This window comes from Leuresthes tenuis, unplaced genomic scaffold, assembly GCF_036924035.1.
Source record: "Leuresthes tenuis unplaced genomic scaffold, fLeuTen1.0.hap1 SCAF_18, whole genome shotgun sequence".
Lineage (NCBI taxonomy): Eukaryota > Metazoa > Chordata > Actinopteri > Atheriniformes > Atherinopsidae > Leuresthes > Leuresthes tenuis.
Genome location: NW_027325372.1, coordinates 26,080,481 through 26,102,515, shown reverse-complemented (window position 1 = coordinate 26,102,515; position 22,035 = coordinate 26,080,481). Strand labels below are relative to the sequence as shown.

Here is a 22,035-nt window from a genome sequence, read left to right as displayed (position 1 = left end):
ATGGTGTATAGTCGGGCATTCGAACCTTTTCTTACCCGCTATTTACAAACTATGGTAGGACATTCAAACCTTCGTGTATCCGAAAACCTCCGCTCTCTCTTTTGATCATACATTGTCGGACATTCGCACCTTTTCTTACCCGCTTTTTACAAAACATGGTCGGACTGTCACACCTTCTTGTAGCCGAACACATCCGCTCCCGCTATTGATTGTGTACAGTCGGGTATTTTAACCTTTTCTTACCCGCTTTTTACCAAGTATGGTCGGACATTCACACCTTCGTACAGCGGAACACCTCCGCTCCCTCTTTTGATGGTGTATGTTCGGGCATTCAAACCTTTTCTTACCCGCTTTTTCCAAACTATGGTCAGCTATTCACAGCTTCCTCTCCACCATACTTGTATGGTGGGATATTCACACCCACTTGCATCCGAAAACCTCCGCCCCAAATTTTGTTGATATTTAGTCGGACATTCGCACCTTACCCGCTTTTGGCAAACTATGGCCTTCTTGCAGCCTAACAACTCTGATCTTGCTTTTGATGATGTAAGGTTGGGCATTCAGACCTTGCTTCACCTGCTTTTCACCAAATATAGTCGGACATTCACACCTTCTTGCAGCCGAACACTTCCGCTCCACCTTTTAGTGTTCTATCACACCTTTTTTTTCACCGCATTTTATACATTATGGTTGGAAATTTTCAACCACTTTCATCCGAAGACCTCTCCTCCCGCTTTTGTTAATATATTTGAACTTTAGTTTGACATTCAAACCTTCTTGCAGCTGAACCACCTCCGCTCCCTGTTTTGATCATATATGGTCTGGCAATACTACCTTTTCTTACCCGTTTGTGAGTAATTATAGCTGGACATTCACACCTACTTGCAGCCGAACACAACCTCTCTCGCTTTTGATGATGTATGGACCGGCATTTTTACCTTTTCTAACACATTTTTCAGCAATTATGGTCGGAGATTCACACCTACTCACAGCCGAACAACTCCGCTCCCGCATTTGATGATGTATAGTCGGGCATTCTCACCCTTTCTCATCAGCTTTTTGCAAATTATGATCTGACATTCACACCTACTTGCAGTCGAACAGCTCTGCTCCCGCTTTTGATTATGTTTGGTTGGATATTCGAACCTTTTCTTAACTTCTTTTTACATATTTTGGTTGGACGTTCACACCTTCTTGTAGCCAAACACTTCCACTCCTGCTTTTGATGATGTATGGTTGGGCATTCACACCTTTTTTTTGCCCATTTTTCAGGAATTATGGGTGGACATTCACACCTTGCAGCTGAACACCTCCTATCCCACTTATGATCATGTGCGGTTTGATTTTCGAAAAGTTTCTTTCATGTTTTCTAGCAATTATTAATGGACATGTAGACCTTCTTGCAGCTGAACACCTCCGCTCCCGCTTTTGATCATACATTGTCAGGCATTCGCACCTTGTCTTACCCACTTTTTACAAACTTTAGTCGAACAGTCACACCTTTTTGCAGCCGAACACCACCTCTACCGCTTTTGATGATGTATGGTCCAGCATTCTTACTTTTTCTAACACATTCTTCAGCAATTATGGTCGGATATTCACACCTACTCAGAGCCGAACACCTCCGCTCCCGCATTTGATGGTCTATAGTCGGGCATTCTACAGCGGAAAAGACTCATTCTTATGTTTGGTTAGATATTCAAACCTTTTCTTAACTGCTTTTTACAAACTTTGGTCGGACGTTCACAGTATCTTGCAGCCGAACACCTCCGCTTCCGCTTTTGATGGTGTATATTCGGGCATACGAACCTTTTCTTACCCGCTTTTTACAAACCAAGGTCGGACTTTCACACCTTCTCTTAGCTGAACAACTCCGCTCCCTCTTTTGATTGTGTACAGTCGGGTAATTTAACCTTTTCTTACCCGCTTTTTACCATCTATGGTCGGACATTCACACCGTCTTACAGCGGAACAACTCCGCTCCCTCTTTTGATGATGTATGGTTAGGCATTCGCACCTTTTCTTACCCATTTTTCAGTAATTATGGGTAGACATTCACACCTTCTTGCAGCTGAAATCCTCCTCTCCTGCTTATGATCATGTGCAGTTTGATATTTGAAAATTTTCTTTCATGTTTTCTAGCAATTATTGATGGACATTCAGACCGTCTTGAAGCTGAACACCTCCGCTCCCACTTTTGATGGTGTATAGTCGGGCTTTCGAGCCTTTTCTTCCCCGGTTTTTACAAATTATGGTTGGACATTCAGACCTTCTTGCAGCCGAAAACCTCCACTCCCTCTTTTGATCATACATTGTCGGGCATTCGCACCTTTTCTTACCCGCTTTTTACAAACCGTGGTCGGACTTTCACACCTTCTTGTAGCCGAACAACTCCGCTCCCGCTATTGATTGTGTACAGTCGGGTATTTTAACCTTTTCTTACCCGCTTTTTACCAACTATTGTTGGACATTCACACCGTCTTACAGCGGAACACCTCCGCTCCCTCTTTTGATGGTGTATGTTCGGGCACTCAAACCTTTTCTTACCCGCTTTTTACAAACTATGGTCAGACATTCAAACCTTCTTGTAGCCGAACACATCCACTCCTGCTTTTGATGATGGGTATTCAAACCTACTTGTTGCCCGCTTTTCATTAATTATGGGTTGACATACACACCTTGTCGCAGCCAAACACCTCCGCTCCCTGTTTTGATCATGTATGATTGGACATTCGCACCTTTTCTCACCCGCTTTTTACTATGGTCGGCCATTCACAGCTTCCTCTCCACCATACTTGTATGGTGGGATATTCACACCCACTTGCATCCGAAGACATCCGCCCCCACTTTTGTTGATATTTAGTCGGTCATTCGCAGCTTACCCGCTTTTGGCAAACTATGGCCTTCTTGCAGCCAAACACCTCTGATCTCGTTTTTGATGATGTAAGGTTGGGCATTCAGACCTTGCTTCACCTGCTTTTCACCAAATATAGTCGAACAGTCACACCTTCTTGCAGCCGAACACTTCTGCTCCACCTTTTAGTGTTCTATGGGGTATTCACACCTTTTTTTTCACCGCATTTTATTGATTATGGTTGGAAATTCTCACCCACTCTTATCCGAAGACCTCTCCTCCTGCTTTTGTTAATATATAGTCGAGCATTCAAACCTTTTCTTACCCGCTTTTTACAAATTATGGTCGAACATTCACACCTACTTGCAGCCGAACACCTCCGCTCCCGCTTTTGATGGTGTATAGTCGGGCTTTCGAGCCTTTTCTTCCCCGGTTTTTACAAATTATGGTTGTACATTCAGACCTTGCAGCCGAAAACCTCCGCTCCCTCATTTGATCATACATTGTCAGGCATTCGCACCTTGTCTTACCCGCTTTTTATAAACTTTAGTCAGACATTCACACCTTGCAGCTGAACCACCTCCGCTCCCTGTTTTGATAATGTATGGTCTGGCAATACTACCTTTTCTTACCGGTTTGTGAGTAGTTATGGCTGGACATTCACACCTACTTGCAGCCGAACACCACTTTTCCCGCTTTTGATGATGTATGGTCCGGCATTCTTGTCTTTTCTAACACATTTTTCAGCAATTATGGTTTGACATTCACACCTACTCACAGCCGAACACTTCCGCTCCCGCATTTGATGGTGTATAGTCGGGCATTCTCACCCTTTCTCATCAGCTTTTTGCAAATTATGATCTGACATTCACACCTACTTGCAGTCGAACAGCTCTGCTCCCGCTTTTGATTATGTTTGGTTGGATATTCGAAACTTTTCTTCACTGCTTTTTACAAACTTTGGTCGGACGTTCACACCTTCTCTCAGCCGAACACCTCCGCTTCCGCTTTTGATGGTATATATTCGGGCATTCGAACCTTTTCTTACCCGCTTTTTACAAACCATGGTCGGACTTTCACACCTTCTTGTAGCCGAACAACTCCGCTCCCGCTATTGATTGTGTACAGTCGGGTATTTTAACCTTTTCTTACCCGCTTTTTACCAACTATTGTTGGACATTCACACCGTCTTACAGCGGAACACCTCCGCTCCCTCTTTTGATGGTGTATGTTCGGGCATTCGAACCTTTTCTTACCGGCATTTTACGAACTATGGTCGGACATTCAAACCTTCTTTTAGCCGAACACATCCACTCCTGCTTTTGATGATGTATGGTTGAGCATTCGCACCTTTTCTTACCCATTTTTTACAAACTATGGTCGGACATTCACACCTTCTTGCAGCTGAACACCTCCTCTCCCGCTTATGATGATGTGTGGTTTGATATTCGAAAATTTTCTTTCATGTTTTCTAGCAATTATTGATGGACATTCAGACCTTCTTGCAGCTGAACACCTCCGCTCCCGCTTTTGATGATGTATAGTCGGGCTTTCGAGCCTTTTCTTCCCCGGTTTTTACAAAATTATTGTTGGACATTCAGACCTTCTTGCAGCCGAAAACCTCCGCTCCCTCTTTTGATCATACATTGTCGGGCATTCGCACCTTCTCTTACCCGTTTTTTACAAACCAGGGTCGGACTTTCACACCTTTTAGTAGCCGAACAACTCCGCTCCCGCTATTTATTGTGTACAGTCGGGTATTTTCACCTTTTTTTACCCGCTTTTTACCAACTATGGTCAGACATTCACACCTTCTTACAGTGGAACACCTCCGCTCCCTCTTTTGATGGTGTATGTTCGGGCATTCGAACCTTTTCTTACCCGCTTTTTACAAACTATGGTCGGACATTAAAACCTTCTTGTAGCCGAACACATCCACTCCTGCTTTTGATGATGTATGGTTGGGCATTCGTACCTTTTCTTACCCATTTTGCAGTAATTATGGGTGGACATTCACACCTTTTTGCATTTTAACACCTCCTCTCCCGCTTATGATCATGTGCGGTTTGATATTCGAAAATTCTCTTCCATGTTTTCTAGCGATTATTGATGGACATTCAGACCTTCTTGCAGCTGAACACCTCCGCTCTAGCTGTTGATGGTGTATAGTCGGGCTTTCGAGCCTTTTCTTCCCCGATTTTTACAAATTATGGATGGACATTCAGACCTTCTTTCAGCCGAAAACCTCCACTCCCTCTTTTGATCATACATTGTCGGGCATTCGCACCTTTTCTTACCCGCTTTTTACAATTCATGGTCGGACTTTCACACCTTTTAGTAGCGGAACAACTCTGCTCCCGCTATTGATTGTGTACAATAGGGTATTTTAACCTTTTCTTACCTGCTTTTTGCCAATTATGGTTGGACATTCACACCTTCTTACAGCGGAACACCTCCGCTCCCTCCTTTGATGGTGTATGTTCGGGCATTCAAACCTTTTCTTACCCGCTTTTTACAAACTATGGTCAGACATTCAAACCTTCTTGTAGCCGAACACATCCACTCCTGCTTTTGATGATGGGTATTCAAACCTACTTGTTGCCCGCTTTTCATTAATTATGGGTGGACATACACACCTTGTCGCAGCCAAACACCTCCGCTCCCTGTTAGGATCATGTATGGTTGGGCATTCATACCTTTTCTTACCCATTTTGCAGTAATTATGGGTGGACATTCACACCTTCTTGCATTTGAACACCTCCTCTCCCGCTTATGATCATGTGCGGTTTGATATTCGAAAATTCTCTTCCATGTTTTCTAGCAATTATTGATGGACATTCAGACCTTCTTGCAGCTGAACACCTCCGCTCCAGCTGTTGATGGTGTATAGTCGGGCTTTCGAGCCTTTTCTTCCCAGATTTTTACAAAATATGGATGGACATTCAGACCTTGTTTCAGCCGAAAACCTCCGCTCCCTCTTTTGATCATACATTGTCGGGCATTCGCACCTTTTCTTACCCGCTTTTTACAAACCATGGTCGGACTTTCACACCTTTTAGTAGCGGAACAACTCTGCTCCCGCTATTGATTGTGTACAATCGGGTATTTTAACCTTTTCTTACCTGCTTTTTGCCAACTATGGTCGGACATTCACACCTTACAGCGGAACACCTCCGCTCCCTCCTTTGATGGTGTATGTTCGGGCATTCGAACCTTTTCTTACCCGCTTTTTATAAACTATGGTCAGACATTCAAACCTTCTTGTAGCCGAACACATCCACTCCTGCTTTTGATGATGGGTATTCAAACCTACTTGTTGCCCGCTTTTCATTAATTATGGGTGGACATACACACCTTGTCGCAGCCAAACACCTCCGCTCCCTGTTTTGATCATGTATGATTGGACATTCGCACCTTTTCTCACCCGCTTTTTACTATGGTCGGCCATTCACAGCTTCCTCTCCACCATACTTGTATGGTGGGATATTCACACCCACTTGCATCCGAAGACATCCGCCCCCACTTTTGTTGATATTTAGTCGGTCATTCGCAGCTTACCCGCTTTTGGCAAACTATGGCCTTCTTGCAGCCAAACACCTCTGATCTCGTTTTTGATGATGTAAGGTTGGGCATTCAGACCTTGCTTCACCTGCTTTTCACCAAATATAGTCGAACAGTCACACCTTCTTGCAGCCGAACACTTCTGCTCCACCTTTTAGTGTTCTATGGGGTATTCACACCTTTTTTTTCACCGCATTTTATTGATTATGGTTGGAAATTCTCACCCACTCTTATCCGAAGACCTCTCCTTCTGCTTTTGTTAATATATAGTCGAGCATTCAAACCTTTTCTTACCCGCTTTTTACAAATTATGGTCGAACATTCACACCTACTTGAAGCCGAACACCTCCGCTCCCGCTTTTGATGGTGTATAGTCGGGCTTTCGAGCCTTTTCTTCCCCGGTTTTTACAAATTATGGTTGTACATTCAGACCTTGCAGCCGAAAACCTCCGCTCCCTCATTTGATCATACATTGTCAGGCATTCGCACCTTGTCTTACCCGCTTTTTATAAACTTTAGTCAGACATTCACACCTTGCAGCTGAACCACCTCCGCTCCCTGTTTTGATAATGTATGGTCTGGCAATACTACCTTTTCTTACCGGTTTGTGAGTAGTTATGGCTGGACATTCACACCTACTTGCAGCCGAACACCACTTTTCCCGCTTTTGATGATGTATGGTTCGGCATTCTTGTCTTTTCTAACACATTTTTCAGCAATTATGGTTTGACATTCACACCTACTCACAGCCGAACACTTCCGCTCCCGCATTTGATGGTGTATAGTCGGGCATTCTCACCCTTTCTCATCAGCTTTTTGCAAATTATGATCTGACATTCACACCTACTTGCAGTCGAACAGCTCTGCTCCCGCTTTTGATTATGTTTGGTTGGATATTCGAAACTTTTCTTCACTGCTTTTTACAAACTTTGGTCGGACGTTCACACCTTCTCTCAGCCGAACACCTCCGCTTCCGCTTTTGATGGTATATATTCGGGCATTCGAACCTTTTCTTACCCGCTTTTTACAAACCATGGTCGGACTTTCACACCTTCTTGTAGCCGAACAACTCCGCTCCCGCTATTGATTGTGTACAGTCGGGTATTTTAACCTTTTCTTACCCGCTTTTTACCAACTATTGTTGGACATTCACACCGTCTTACAGCGGAACACCTCCGCTCCCTCTTTTGATGGTGTATGTTCGGGCATTCGAACCTTTTCTTACCGGCATTTTACGAACTATGGTCGGACATTCAAACCTTCTTTTAGCCGAACACATCCACTCCTGCTTTTGATGATGTATGGTTGAGCATTCGCACCTTTTCTTACCCATTTTTTACAAACTATGGTCGGACATTCACACCTTCTTGCAGCTGAACACCTCCTCTCCCGCTTATGATGATGTGTGGTATGATATTCGAAAATTTTCTTTCATGTTTTCTAGCAATTATTGATGGACATTCAGACCTTCTTGCAGCTGAACACCTCCGCTCCCGCTTTTGATGATGTATAGTCGGGCTTTCGAGCCTTTTCTTCCCCGGTTTTTACAAAATTATTGTTGGACATTCAGACCTTCTTGCAGCCGAAAACCTCCGCTCCCTCTTTTGATCATACATTGTCGGGCATTCGCACCTTCTCTTACCCGCTTTTTACAAACCAGGGTCGGACTTTCACACCTTTTAGTAGCCGAACAACTCCGCTCCCGCTATTTATTGTGTACAGTCGGGTATTTTCACCTTTTCTTACCCGCTTTTTACCAACTATGGTCAGACATTCACACCTTCTTACAGTGGAACACCTCCGCTCCCTCTTTTGATGGTGTATGTTCGGGCATTCGAACCTTTTCTTACCCGCTTTTTACAAACTATGGTCGGACATTAAAACCTTCTTGTAGCCGAACACATCCACTCCTGCTTTTGATGATGTATGGTTGGGCATTCGTACCTTTTCTTACACATTTTGCAGTAATTATGGGTGGACATTCACACCTTTTTGCATTTTAACACCTCCTCTCCCGCTTATGATCATGTGCGGTTTGATATTCGAAAATTCTCTTCCATGTTTTCTAGCGATTATTGATGGACATTCAGACCTTCTTGCAGCTGAACACCTCCGCTCTAGCTGTTGATGGTGTATAGTCGGGCTTTCGAGCCTTTTCTTCCCCGATTTTTACAAATTATGGATGGACATTCAGACCTTCTTTCAGCCGAAAACCTCCACTCCCTCTTTTGATCATACATTGTCGGGCATTCGCACCTTTTCTTACCCGCTTTTTACAATTCATGGTCGGACTTTCACACCTTTTAGTAGCGGAACAACTCTGCTCACCGCTATTGATTGTGTACAATAGGGTATTTTAACCTTTTCTTACCTGCTTTTTGCCAATTATGGTTGGACATTCACACCTTCTTACAGCGGAACACCTCCGCTCCCTCCTTTGATGGTGTATGTTCGGGCATTCAAACCTTTTCTTACCCGCTTTTTATAAACTATGGTCAGACATTCAAACCTTCTTGTAGCCGAACACATCCACTCCTGCTTTTGATGATGGGTATTCAAACCTACTTGTTGCCCGCTTTTCATTAATTATGGGTGGACATACACACCTTGTCGCAGCCAAACACCTCCGCTCCCTGTTAGGATCATGTATGGTTGGGCATTCGTACCTTTTCTTACCCATTTTGCAGTAATTATGGGTGGACATTCACACCTTCTTGCATTTGAACACCTCCTCTCCTGCTTATGATCATGTGCGGTTTGATATTCGAAAATTCTCTTCCATGTTTTCTAGCAATTATTGATGGACATTCAGACCTTCTTGCAGCTGAACACCTCCGCTCCAGCTGTTGATGGTGTATAGTCGGGCTTTCGAGCCTTTTCTTCCCAGATTTTTACAAAATATGGATGGACATTCAGACCTTGTTTCAGCCGAAAACCTCCACTCCCTCTTTTGATCATACATTGTCGGGCATTCGCACCTTTTCTTACCCGCTTTTTACAAACCATGGTCGGACTTTCACACCTTTTAGTAGCGGAACAACTCTGCTCCCGCTATTGATTGTGTACAATCGGGTATTTTAACCTTTTCTTACCTGCTTTTTGCCAACTATGGTCGGACATTCACACCTTCTTACAGCGGAACACCTCCGCTCCCTCCTTTGATGGTGTATGTTCGGGCATTCGAACCTTTTCTTACCCGCTTTTTACAAACTATGGTCAGACATTCACACCTTCTTGCAGCCGAACACTTCCGCTCTACCTTTTAGTGTTCTATGGGGTATTCACACCTTTTTTTTCACCGCATTTTATAGATTATGGTTGTAAATTCTCACCCACTCTTATCCGAAGACCTCTCCTCCTGCTTTGGTTAATATATAGTCGGGCATTCGAACCTTTTCTTACCCGATTTTTACAAATTATGGTCGAACATTCACACCTACTTGCAGCCGAAAACCTCCGCTCCCGCTTTTGATGGTGTATAGTCGGGCTTTCGAGCCTTTTCTTCCCCGGTTTTTACAAATTATGGTTGGACATTCAGACCTTGCAGTCGAAAACCTCCGCTCCCTCTTTTGATCATACATTGTCAGGCATTCGCACCTACTTGCAGCCGAATACTTCCGCTCCACCTTTTAGTGATGTATGGTTGGCATTTGCACCTTTTCTTACCCTTTCTTACCCTACTGATTGCTTAAGATTAAGTTGTTTTTTCTCAAACTACAACATTTTTTTAATTGTTGAAACTTGATTTGAAGTGGATAAATAAGGAGGACAAACAGTTTTAAGTCAGGCTGATAGAAGGAATTAATTTTATAGCAAAATCTGTATTTCGTCATATGTCGAGAGATGCTTATTGCTGAAGAAGTACAAAGTACAACGTTGTTTATCGTTGAAACTTGATTAGACATGAATAAATATGAAGGACAAAGCAGTCTTAACTTGGTTAGAGTTAAGGAATTCGTTTTATAGGAGAATCCGAATTCGTGCATAACTCGTAAAATAGAGCTTATTTTCGGATTCCTGAAGAATGAGTCTGGTTCTTTCTCATAATACAAAGTTTGTTGTTTATTGTTGAAACTTCATCAGAAGTGAAGAAATAAATGAATGCCTATCAACAAATGTGGGATCTAAACTCTAGTGCTTCCTCTAAAATAATTTCCTTTCTCAATTCAGAAATGTGTGTGTGTAAGTCACAACACCCGTGACACCAAAACGGCTTTCTTTTCTCTCTTTTCTCTACACTCTGCACTGTCAGAACAAAGCCTCAATACGGTGTTCCCGTGGTGTTTTTGTTGCTGCCTTGTCGATTGCACAGGGGCAAGCGTTTCAACCAAGCAACGCTCACCATGGGGAAGGTGGCTATGGCAACTAGCCTGATGCCCTGCTCCCGCAGTGACGGATAATCGTACTCTGGTTTCTCTTCATAACATACAAGTCTTTCGCCTTTTACTAAAGACTTTCGTGGAGAGCAGCACTAATGAGTTGTTTCTATTTTTGGCAGGCTTTACCTTTGCGGGTGAAGCCCTTTCTGTCTGTGCAAAAGAAATCTTGTTACTGTGCAGAGTGACTTCTCTGAGTAGAGTCGCCTTACTTGTTGCGATTGTGCCGATGTTCGAAGCTGGAGTGCAAAGTTGTTGCTTGAATGGTGCTTGCTGGAGCATGCGGGAGTGCAAAGTTATACCATTTAAAAGGGCTGAAGAGTGCTCAGTGCAGCGGGTGGGCGGAGGTGCAACGTGACACTCTGGCCACCTATGGCCATAAAAAGAACACTGCTACAAGTGCGCATTGTGCCAGCAAGGGCCCTCGGACCTGAAACAGTGGACAGTTATCGCTTCTCGGCCTTTTGGCTAAGATCAAGTGTAGTATCTGTTCTTATCAGTTTAATATGTCCTCTATACGAGGACTACATATTAAATGGATTTTTAAGAATAGGAGTTGAAAAAGAAGCTTGCTCCGTTCACTCCAAGCATCGACCCGGTACTGCAGTGCCGCTGGGAACGGTGCGCTCTTCTCTGCTCTTGTGAAAAAGCAAACAGCGGTGCAGGATGGAAGTTTCAGGGAGCCCAAGATGAAACTTTCTTTTAATCTGCTGAGAAAAGAGAGTGAATGCGAAGTAGACTTTAACACAGCTCTGGGAGCGAGCCGAGTGTGGGCTAACCGGGAGAATTGCTTGAAAGAAACGCGACACCGAATGAGTGGTCAGAACAAAGCCTCAATACGGTGTTCCCGTGGTGTTTGTGGCTGCCTTGTCTTTTGCACAGAGTAAAAGACAAGGCAGCCATCGAATAGGGCCCGATTGTTCCTACTTGGTCAGCCGAGGAGCAAGGGGGGGGAGCAAGCGTCTCAACCAAGCAAATCTCACCAAGTAGGAACAATCGGGCCCTATTCGATGGCTGCAACACCTGAAAGAGATATTGATGCGAGACCCGATCAAAAGCTTTTTCAAAGTCTAAATTTAAGATGACAAGCCGGGTGTTTCTGTCTCTAGCGTAATCAATGATGTCTCGAATCAGTACGAGGCTGTCGGTGAGTTGTCTCTCTGAGATGGCACAAGCCTGGTCTGGGTGAATTACCTCCTCTAAAACAGAGGACATCCGTGTCGTTAAAACCTTGCTAAAAAGTTTACAGTCAAAGTTTAAAAGTGTGATGGGCCTCCAATTCTTTAGGTCAGTCTTATCATTTTTATCAGAAGTGAAGAAATAAATGAATGCCTATCAACAAATGTGGGATCTAAACTCTAGTGCTTCCTCTAAAATAATTTCCTTTCACAATTTAGAAATGTGACAACACCCGTGACACCAAAACGGCTTTCTTTTCTCTACACTCTGCACTATGAGCACACACACCAAATCAGAAAGGCTTTTTTCTCTCTTTTCTACATTATGGACTGTGGGGACACAAAACCGCTCTCTCTTTTTTTTTTTGATTGTGTGCCAGGGCGTTGTCTCACGTATTAGATTATGCTTACGATACGAATGGGTTTATCAGTCACTTCAGAATCCATACATACTGATCCTCCCGTAATAAAATGGTCGGATCTTATCAAACACACTTTGTTTCTTGTGACAATCAAGTCAGCGAAACAGCGTATACACGTCAAGACACTGAATCAAGTTTGCCACAAAAACTCATAAGTTTGGCAGTATTGCTCTGCCGTCAGCAATCATACACCCATTTTATTTTCGTGAGACATGTGCAGGCACCTGTTCATCTACTGTTCTATCACTATGAATTAGTTTATCTATTATTAATAAGGATACTTCTACAACTACTATCAAAGTATGTCCAGACTTCTTATGTTGTCAGTTGCTATATATGAATAAGTGGGTAGCTACTGACAAGCATTAAGCATGTCACACAGCCCAAACATATAACATTTCAGGACACACCACACAGTTAACAACCACAGTGAAGTGTCAAAGCCCAAACATGTAACATTCAACAGGACACTTACACAACTCATTCAAATCAAACAGTCAGACAACATACAAGAACATATACCCCAGCCGGCATTGCTCCCTGCCTATTTTCCTACAGCTCACTATGTGTGCGCACACCTTTATTCACAAACTCTTCAACTTATACTCTTTTACCAAAGCTGCTACAGCTCGATTGGCCGAATACCCTTAGATCCTATTTCGGTGAATTTGACATCTGCCTTACATGTAACAGATTAGCGGTTTAGCAGTTTTAATTTAGTTTGAGTGAAGGAATTCATTTTATAGCAAAATCCGAAATCGTGAAGAACTCATGAAAGTAAGCTTATTCTCGGATTCCTGAAACTTTAGATTTGCTCTTTCTTTTACTGCAAAGTACAACGTTGTTTTTTTTTTGTTTAAATCTTTCTAGACATGGTAAATATGAAGGACAAAGCAGTTTTAACATAGTTTGAGTGAAGGAATTCATTTTATAGATAAAATCCCAAGAGTCTGCTGAGAAAAGAGAGTGAATGCGAAGTAGACTTTAACACGGCTCTGGGAGCGAGCCGAGTGTGGGCTAACCAGGAGAATTGCTTGAAAGAAACGCGACACCGAATGAGCGGTCAGAACAAAGCCTCAATACGGTGTTCCCGTGGTGTTTTTGTTGCTGCCTTGTCGATTGCACAGGGGCAAGCGTTTCAACCAAGCAACGCTCACCATGGGGAAGGTGGCTATGGCAACTAGCCTGATGCCCTGCTCCCGCAGTGACGGATAATCGTACTCTGGTTTCTCTTCATAACATACAAGTCTTTCGCCTTTTACTAAAGACTTTCGTGGAGAGCAGCACTAATGAGTTGTTTCTATTTTTGGCAGGCTTTACCTTTGCGGGTGAAGCCCTTTCTGTCTGTGCAAAAGAAATCTTGTTACTGTGCAGAGTGACTTCTCTGAGTAGAGTCGCCTTACTTGTTGCGATTGTGCCGATGTTCGAAGCTGGAGTGCAAAGTTGTTGCTTGAATGGTGCTTGCTGGAGCATGCGGGAGTGCAAAGTTATACCATTTAAAAGGGCTGAAGAGTGCTCAGTGCAGCGGGTGGGCGGAGGTGCAACGTGACACTCTGGCCACCTATGGCCATAAAAAGAACACTGCTACAAGTGCGCATTGTGCCAGCAAGGGCCCTCGGACCTGAAACAGTGGACAGTTATCGCTTCTCGGCCTTTTGGCTAAGATCAAGTGTAGTATCTGTTCTTATCAGTTTAATATGTCCTCTATACGAGGACTACATATTAAATGGATTTTTAAGAATAGGAGTTGAAAAAGAAGCTTGCTCCGTTCACTCCAAGCATCGACCCGGTACTGCAGTGCCGCTGGGAACGGTGCGCTCTTCTCTGCTCTTGTGAAAAAGCAAACAGCGGTGCAGGATGGAAGTTTCAGGGAGCCCAAGATGAAACTTTCTTTTAATCTGCTGAGAAAAGAGAGTGAATGCGAAGTAGACTTTAACACAGCTCTGGGAGCGAGCCGAGTGTGGGCTAACCGGGAGAATTGCTTGAAAGAAACGCGACACCGAATGAGTGGTCAGAACAAAGCCTCAATACGGTGTTCCCGTGGTGTTTGTGGCTGCCTTGTCTTTTGCACAGAGTAAAAGACAAGGCAGCCATCGAATAGGGCCCGATTGTTCCTACTTGGTCAGCCGAGGAGCAAGGGGGGGGAGCAAGCGTCTCAACCAAGCAAATCTCACCAAGTAGGAACAATCGGGCCCTATTCGATGGCTGCAACACCTGAAAGAGATATTGATGCGAGACCCGATCAAAAGCTTTTTCAAAGTCTAAATTTAAGATGACAAGCCGGGTGTTTCTGTCTCTAGCGTAATCAATGATGTCTCGAATCAGTACGAGGCTGTCGGTGAGTTGTCTCTCTGAGATGGCACAAGCCTGGTCTGGGTGAATTACCTCCTCTAAAACAGAGGACATCCGTGTCGTTAAAACCTTGCTAAAAAGTTTACAGTCAAAGTTTAAAAGTGTGATGGGCCTCCAATTCTTTAGGTCAGTCTTATCATTTTTATCAGAAGTGAAGAAATAAATGAATGCCTATCAACAAATGTGGGATCTAAACTCTAGTGCTTCCTCTAAAATAATTTCCTTTCACAATTTAGAAATGTGTGTGTGTAAGTCACAACACCTGTGACACCAAAACGGCTTTCTTTTCTCTACACTCTGCACTATGAGCACACACACCAAATCAGAAAGGCTTTTTTCTCTCTTTTCTACATTATGGACTGTGGGGACACAAAACCGCTCTCTCTTTTTTTTTTTATCGTGTGCCAGGGCGTTGTCTCACGTATTAGATTGTGCTTAAGATACGAATGGGTTTATCAGTCACATCAGAATCCATACATACTGATCCTCCCGTAATAAAATGGTCGGATCTTATCAAACACATTTTGTTTCTTGTGACAATCAAGTCAGCGAAACAGCGTATACACGTCAAGACACTGAATCAAGTTTGCCACAAGAACTCATAAGTTTGGCAGTATTGCTCTGCCATCAACAATGATACACCCATTTTATTTTCGTGAGACATGTGCAGGCACCTGTTCATCTACTGTTCTATCACTATGAATTAGTTTATCTATTATCAATAAGGATACTTCTACAACTACTCTATCAAAGTATGTCCGGACTTCTTACGTTGTCAGTTGCTATATATGAATAAGTGGGTAGCTACTGACAAGCATTAAGCATGTCACACAGCCCAAACATATAACATTTCAGGACACACCACACAGTTAACAACCACAGTGAAGCGTGTCAAAGCCCAAACATGTAACATTCAACAGGACACTTACACAACACATTCAAATCAAACAGTCAGACAACATACAAGAACATATACGCCAGCCGGCATTGCTCCCTGCCTATTTTCCTACAGCTCACTATGTGTGCGCACACCTTTATTCACAAACTCTTCAACTTATACTCTTTTACCGAAGCTGCTACAGCTCGATTGGCCGAATACCGAATAATCCTAATTCGGTGAATTTGACATCTGCCTTACATATAACAGATTAGCGGTTTAGCAGTTTTAATTTAGTTTGAGTGAAGGAATTCATTTTATAGCAAAATCCGAAATCGTGAAGAACTCATGAAAGTAAGCTTATTCTCGGATTCCTGAAACTTTAGATTTGCTATTTCTTTTACTGCAAAGTACAACGTTGGTTTTTTTGTTTAAATCTTTCAAGACATGGTAAATATGAAGGACAAAGCAGTTTTAACATAGTTTGAGTGAATTTATTCATTTTATTGATAAAATCCCAAGAGTCTGCTGAGAAAAGAGAGTGAATGCGAAGTAGACTTTAACACGGCTCTGGGAGCGAGCCGAGTGCGGGCTAACCGGGAGAATTGCTTGAAAGAAACGCGACACCGAATGAGCGGTCAGAACAAAGCCTCAATAAAGGATTCTCGTGGTGTTTTTGTTGCTGCCTTGTCTTTTGCACAGAGTAAAAGACAAGGCAGCCATCGAATAGGGCCCGATTGTTCCTACTTGGTCAGCCGAGGAGCAAGGGGGGGAGCAAGCGTCTCAACCAAGCAAAGCTCACCATGGGGAAGGTGGCTATGGCAACTAGCCTGATGCCCTGCTCCCGCAGTGACGGATAATCGTACTCTGGTTTCTCTTCATAACATACAAGTCTTTCGCCTTTTATTAAAGACTTCCGTGGAGAGCAGCACTAATGAGTTGTTTCTATTATTGGCAGGCTTTACCTTTGCGGGTGAAGCCCTTTCTGTCTGTGCAAAAGAAATCTTGCTACTTTGCAGAGTGACTTCTCTGAGTAGAGTCGCCTTACTTGTTGCGACTGTGCCGATGTTCGAAGCTGGAGTGCAAAGTTGTTGCTTGAATGGTGCTTGCTGGAGCATGCGGGAGTGCAAAGTTATACCATTTAAAAGGGCTGAAGAGTGCTCAGTGCAGCGGGTGGGCGGAGGTGCAACGTGACACTCTGGCCACCTATGGCCATAAAAAGAACACTGCTACAAGTGCGCATTGTGCCAGCAAGGGCCCTCGGACCTGAAACAGTGGACAGTTATCGCTTCTCGGCCTTTTGGCTAATATCAAGTGTAGTATCTGTTCTTATCAGTTTAATATGTCCTCTATACGAGGACAACATATTAAATGGATTTTTAAGAATAGGAGTTGAAAAAGAAGCTTGCTCCGTTCACTCCAAGCCTCGACCCGGTACTGCAGTGCCGCTGGGAACAGTGCGCTCTCCTCTGCTCTTGTGAAAAAGCAAACAGCGGTGCAGGATGGAAGTTTCAGGGAGCCCAAGATGAAACTTTCTTTTAATCTGCTGAGAAAAGAGAGTGAATGCGAAGTGGACTTTAACACGGCTCTGGGAGCGAGCCGAGTGCGGGCTAACCGGGAGAATTGCTTGAAAGAAACGCGACACCGAATGAGTGGTCAGAACAAAGCCTCAATACGGTGTTCCCGTGGTGTTTGTGGCTGCCTTGTCTTTTGCACAGAGTAAAAGACAAGGCAGCCATCGAATAGATTGTTTCTACTTGGTCAGCCGAGGAGCAGGGGGGGGGGGCAAGCGTCTCAACCAAGCAAAGCTCACCAAATAGGAACAATCGGGCCCTTTTCGATGGCTGCAACACCTGAAAGAGATATTGATGCGAGACCCGATCAAATGCTTTTTCAAAGTCTAAATTTAAGATGACAAGCCGGGTGTTTCTGTCTCTAGCGTAATCAATGATGTCTCGAATCAGTACGAGGCTGTCGGTGAGTTGTCTCCCTGAGATGGCACAAGCTTGGTCTGGGTGAATTACCTCCTCTAAAACAGAGGACATCCGTGTCGCTAAAACCTTGCTAAAAAGTTTACAGTCAAAGTTTAAAAGTGTGATTGGCCTCCAATTCTTTAGGTCAGTCTTATCATTTTTTTTATAAAGTAGAGTCACTATTCCCACTCTAAAACTGTCAGGCAGTCGGTCGAGTTTTTCAAAATCTTTAAAAACATCTAAAATGTCTGATGATAAAAGGTCCCAATAGGTCAGATAGAATTCTGCAGGAAGCCCGTCTAAACCCGGAGCTCGACTTCTCTTAAAACCTGTTAGGCATTTTTTTAACTCTAAAGCAGTAAAATTCTGTGTCAAGTGTGCATTCTCTTTTACGGTTTTGTCAACGAATTTTAAGATTTCTGCCGATGTTTCCAAGTGCACTGGTTTCTCTTTGTACATGTTACTATAAAAGGTATGTACAGTTTCAATCATCTCTTGTGTGGATTTTGTTAAAAACCCATCTTCTCTTTTTAGATTTTGATTACACTCCTTTTTATTTATAACTTTCTTTCTTTTTCACCTTCCTCAATTTCCTGCTCCCTGCTTCTTACAAAAATTCCTTTACTCTTTATTTCTGCTAAAACTGACATTTCCTTTTTGACATCTTTGATTTCTTCTTTAAAGTCTATGCCACACTGATTTAGTTTAAAGTAGCGCTGTAAGCGTTTATGTAGTCCCATCATACATCTATTCTCTTTCCTTTTTTTACGTTTACCTTGCTGTTTAAAAAAAGTCTGGGTCGTTTCCTTCACCATTTCCCACCATTGTGCATGTGTTTCGTAGAGGTCTTGAAGGGTCTGCCACTCTTTATAACATTCCCTGTACTGACTGACTATGATTTCATCCTCCAACAGGGAACAGTTGAGTTTCCACAGACCACTTCCTACCGTCACACCAGAAGGGGGTGAAAGGGTGCAGGAGAGCATAAGGTGGTCTGAAAAGAAAACAGGGGTTAATCTAACATCAGTGGGTGGGCAATCTCTAGTAAAGAAATAATCAATGCGAGAGGCTCTGGTGCCATCATGACTAAACCAGGTGAAGCCCTCCTCTCTGGGATGCATGGTTTTAAAACAGTCAGTAAGCTTAAAATCCCTGCATATGCCCTGAAGTAAAATCGAAGTCTTATCCACTTTAAAATCTACCCCTGCTCTTTTTCTATCTTTCCTGCTCAAGATACAGTTAAAATCCCCTCCTACAACTAAAGGTACTTGCCCTAGCATGTAAAGCTGTATATCTTCTAAAAGGTCATACCTTTCATTTTTTCCATTGAAACCATAAATATTTAAGAGGTTAAAGTCTTGCCCCATAAAATTCAAGTGTGCTAAAAGTGCCCGTCCGTCTCTCACCACTGTGCTACCTTTCACCAGAACATGCGGATTTTTAATTAGAATGGCCACACCATCATTTTTATTTTGATTTGAGCCACTCCATATCGATAAATGGGGCCACATTTCCTCCCATTGTCTATGGTTTTTTAAAAAAGGTAGTCCACATTCTTGTATTAAAAACACATCTGATTTTATGGAGTCTAAGAAGGATAAAATACTCTGGGCTCTTGTCTTTGATTTCACACTTCTCACATTTAGTGTTGAGAAGGTGAGAACCATTAAAAGCATAAAGGAAAGTAGGTATGTCATTTTCGTTTTTCTAAGTTATCAAAACAAATTACACACAGGTTATTTCTTGGGAAACTAGCTCTTCCTTCATTTCTTTAGGTGAAAGGTGAGTAGGGTGATCTATATTTCCTTTTCGGACTCTCGGTGTTGGCCTCTGACGCAATGTTGCATTTAACTTTGAGTCCCTGGGGGTTGATTGCAGAGCTGAAGTTAAAAAGGAGACCTCATTTCGTGAGTCGGAGGGGAAGACTCTAGGTTCTTCCACTGAAGAACTGTCTGAAAGGGACCTAACCCTTCCCCTCTTCTCTGATACCACTGGGGAATCAGAGGCTCAGATGCCGTCCTCTTCGGCTGTTGACCTTCGGGGAGGTGAGTATCTTCACTAGACTCACCTGTCTGCTCTTCCTCCTCATTTAGCGTAGCTCCACCCTCTGCCTGTGAATTCTCACAGACTTCAACACTGAGTGGTGAGGCCTCTACAGGCCCCTCCCCTTTTTGCTCCTCACTTCCAATCCAAGCTTTTGGCGGGAAGTTTGAATTTATTGGGTCAACCTCTTCACTTTGTTCACCAACTGCCACCTTTGGTCCTTCTCTTTGTTGGCTTGACTGTGGCTTTACCGTCTTTAATTTGTTGGCAAAAGATTTAGGGCAATCTCTGAAGAGGTGATTTAATTCTCCACAGAGATTACATTTCCTGCCATTTGGACACTCTCCAAAAGTTTGCCCAATTTCTCTGCTCTTCCCACATAACACCTTGGTACAAGCCTCAACCAGGTGCCCATGCTCACCACACTTGCGGCAGTACTTGGGCTGCCCCTGGTAGTGGATGTAACCTCGGTTTTCAAGGTGGCCAGAGTGTCGCCCACCCGCTGCACTGAGCACTCTTCAGCCCTTTTAAATGGTATAACTTTGCACTCCCGCACACTCCAGCAAGCACCATTCAAGCAACAACTTTGCACTCCAGCTTCGAACATCGGCACAGTCGCAACAAGTAAGGCGATTCTACTCAGAGAAGTCACTCTGCACAGTAAGAATATTTCTTTTGCACAGACAGAAAGGGCTTCACCCGCAAAGGTAAAGCCTGCCAAAAATAGAAACAACTCATTAGTGCTGCTCTCCACAGAAGTCTTTAGTAAAAGGCGAAAGACTTGTACGTTATGAAGAGAAACCAGAGTACGATTATCCGTCACTGCGGGAGCAGGGCATCAGGCTAGTTGGCATAGCCACCTTCCCCATGGTGAGCTTTGCTTGGTTGAGACGCTTGAGATTTAAACAAAAAAAACAACTCAAACTAAATTAAAACTGCTAAACCGCTAATCTGTTATATGTAAGGCAGATGTCAAATTCACCGAAATAGGATCAAAGGGTATTCGGCCAATCGAGCTGTAGCAGCTTCGGTAAAAGAGTATAAGTTGAAGAGTTTGTGAATAAAGGTGTGCGCACACATAGTGTGCTGTACGAAAATAGGCAGGGAGCAATGCCGGCTGGGGTATATGTTCTTGTATGTTGTCTGACTGTTTGATTTGAATGTGTTGTGTAAGTGTCCTGTTGAATGTTACATGTTTGGGCTTTGACACGCTTCACTGTGGTTGTTAACTGTGTGGTGTGTCCTGAAATGTTATATGTTTGGGCTGTGTGACATGCTTAATGCTTGTCAGTAGCTACCCACTTATTCATATATAGCAACTGACAACATAAGAAGTCCGGACATACTTTGATAGTAGTTGTAGAAGTATCCTTATTGATAATAGATCACTAATTCATAGTGATAGAACAGTAGATGAACAGGTGCTTGCACATGTCTCACGAAAATAAAATGGGTGTATGATTGCTGACGGCAGAGCAATACTGCCAAACTTATGAGTTCTTGTGGCAAACTTGATTCAGTGTCTTGACGTGTATACGCTGTTTCGCTGACTTGATTGTCACAAGAAACAAAGTGTGTTTGATAAGATCCGACCATTTTATTACGGGAGGATCAGTATGTATGGATTCTGATGTGACTGATAAACCCATTCATATCTTAAGCATAATCTAATACGTGAGACAACGCCCTGGCACACGATAAAAAAAAAAAAAGAGAGAGAGCGGTTTTGTGTCCCCACAGTCCATAATGTAGAAAAGAGAGAAAAAAGCCTTTCTGATTTTGTGTGTGTGCTCATAGTGCAGAGTGTAGAGAAAAGAAAGCCGTTTTGGTGTCACGGGTGTTGTGACTTACACACACACATTTCTAAATTGAGAAAGGAAATTATTTTAGAGGAAGCACTAGAGTTTAGATCCCACATTTGTTGATAGGCATTCATTTATTTCTTCACTTCTGATGAAGTTTCAACAATAAACAACAAACTTTGTATTATGAGAAAGAACCAGACTCATTCTTCAGGAATCCGAAAATAAGCTCTATTTTATGGGTTATGAACGAATTCGGATTCTCCTATAAAACAAATTCATTAACTCAAACCAAGTTAAGACTGCTTTGTCCTTCATATTTATTCATGTCTAATCAAGTTTCAACGATAAACAACGTTGTACTTTGTAGAATGAGAAAGAACTTCTTCAGCAATAAGCATCTCTCGACATATGACGAAATACAGATTTTGCTATAAAATTAATTCCTTCTATCAGCCTGACTTAAAACTTTTTGTCCTCCTTATTTATCCACTTCAAATCAAGTTTCAACAATTAAAAAAAATTTGTAGTTTGAGAAAGAACAACTTAATCTTCAGCAATCAGTATAAAAAGAGGTGCAAATGCCAACCATACATA

At 43.0% G+C, this 22,035-nt stretch overlaps 7 non-coding genes across 7 annotated transcripts; 6 read left to right on the top strand and 1 right to left on the bottom strand.

The window, feature by feature from the left end:
• Positions 1-10,817: 10,817 nt before the first annotated feature.
• LOC140276432 (U5 spliceosomal RNA) lies at positions 10,818-10,931 on the top strand. The gene has a single exon (XR_011909025.1). It is a non-coding gene; the product is annotated as a U5 spliceosomal RNA (small nuclear RNA).
• Positions 10,932-11,239: 308 nt separating this feature from the next.
• LOC140276017 (U2 spliceosomal RNA) lies at positions 11,240-11,423 on the top strand. Its single transcript, XR_011908710.1, has one exon. It is a non-coding gene; the product is annotated as a U2 spliceosomal RNA (small nuclear RNA).
• Positions 11,424-13,608: 2,185 nt separating this feature from the next.
• Positions 13,609-13,722, top strand: LOC140276429 (U5 spliceosomal RNA). The gene has a single exon (XR_011909024.1). It is a non-coding gene; the product is annotated as a U5 spliceosomal RNA (small nuclear RNA).
• A 308-nt stretch (positions 13,723-14,030) lies between these two features.
• LOC140276016 (U2 spliceosomal RNA) lies at positions 14,031-14,214 on the top strand. The gene has a single exon (XR_011908709.1). It is a non-coding gene; the product is annotated as a U2 spliceosomal RNA (small nuclear RNA).
• Positions 14,215-16,482: 2,268 nt separating this feature from the next.
• Positions 16,483-16,596, top strand: LOC140275833 (U5 spliceosomal RNA). The gene has a single exon (XR_011908544.1). It is a non-coding gene; the product is annotated as a U5 spliceosomal RNA (small nuclear RNA).
• A 308-nt stretch (positions 16,597-16,904) lies between these two features.
• On the top strand, positions 16,905-17,088 carry LOC140276189 (U2 spliceosomal RNA). The gene has a single exon (XR_011908863.1). It is a non-coding gene; the product is annotated as a U2 spliceosomal RNA (small nuclear RNA).
• Positions 17,089-20,332: 3,244 nt separating this feature from the next.
• On the bottom strand, positions 20,333-20,446 carry LOC140276290 (U5 spliceosomal RNA). Its single transcript, XR_011908897.1, has one exon. It is a non-coding gene; the product is annotated as a U5 spliceosomal RNA (small nuclear RNA).
• Between the last annotated feature and the right edge of the window lie 1,589 nt (positions 20,447-22,035).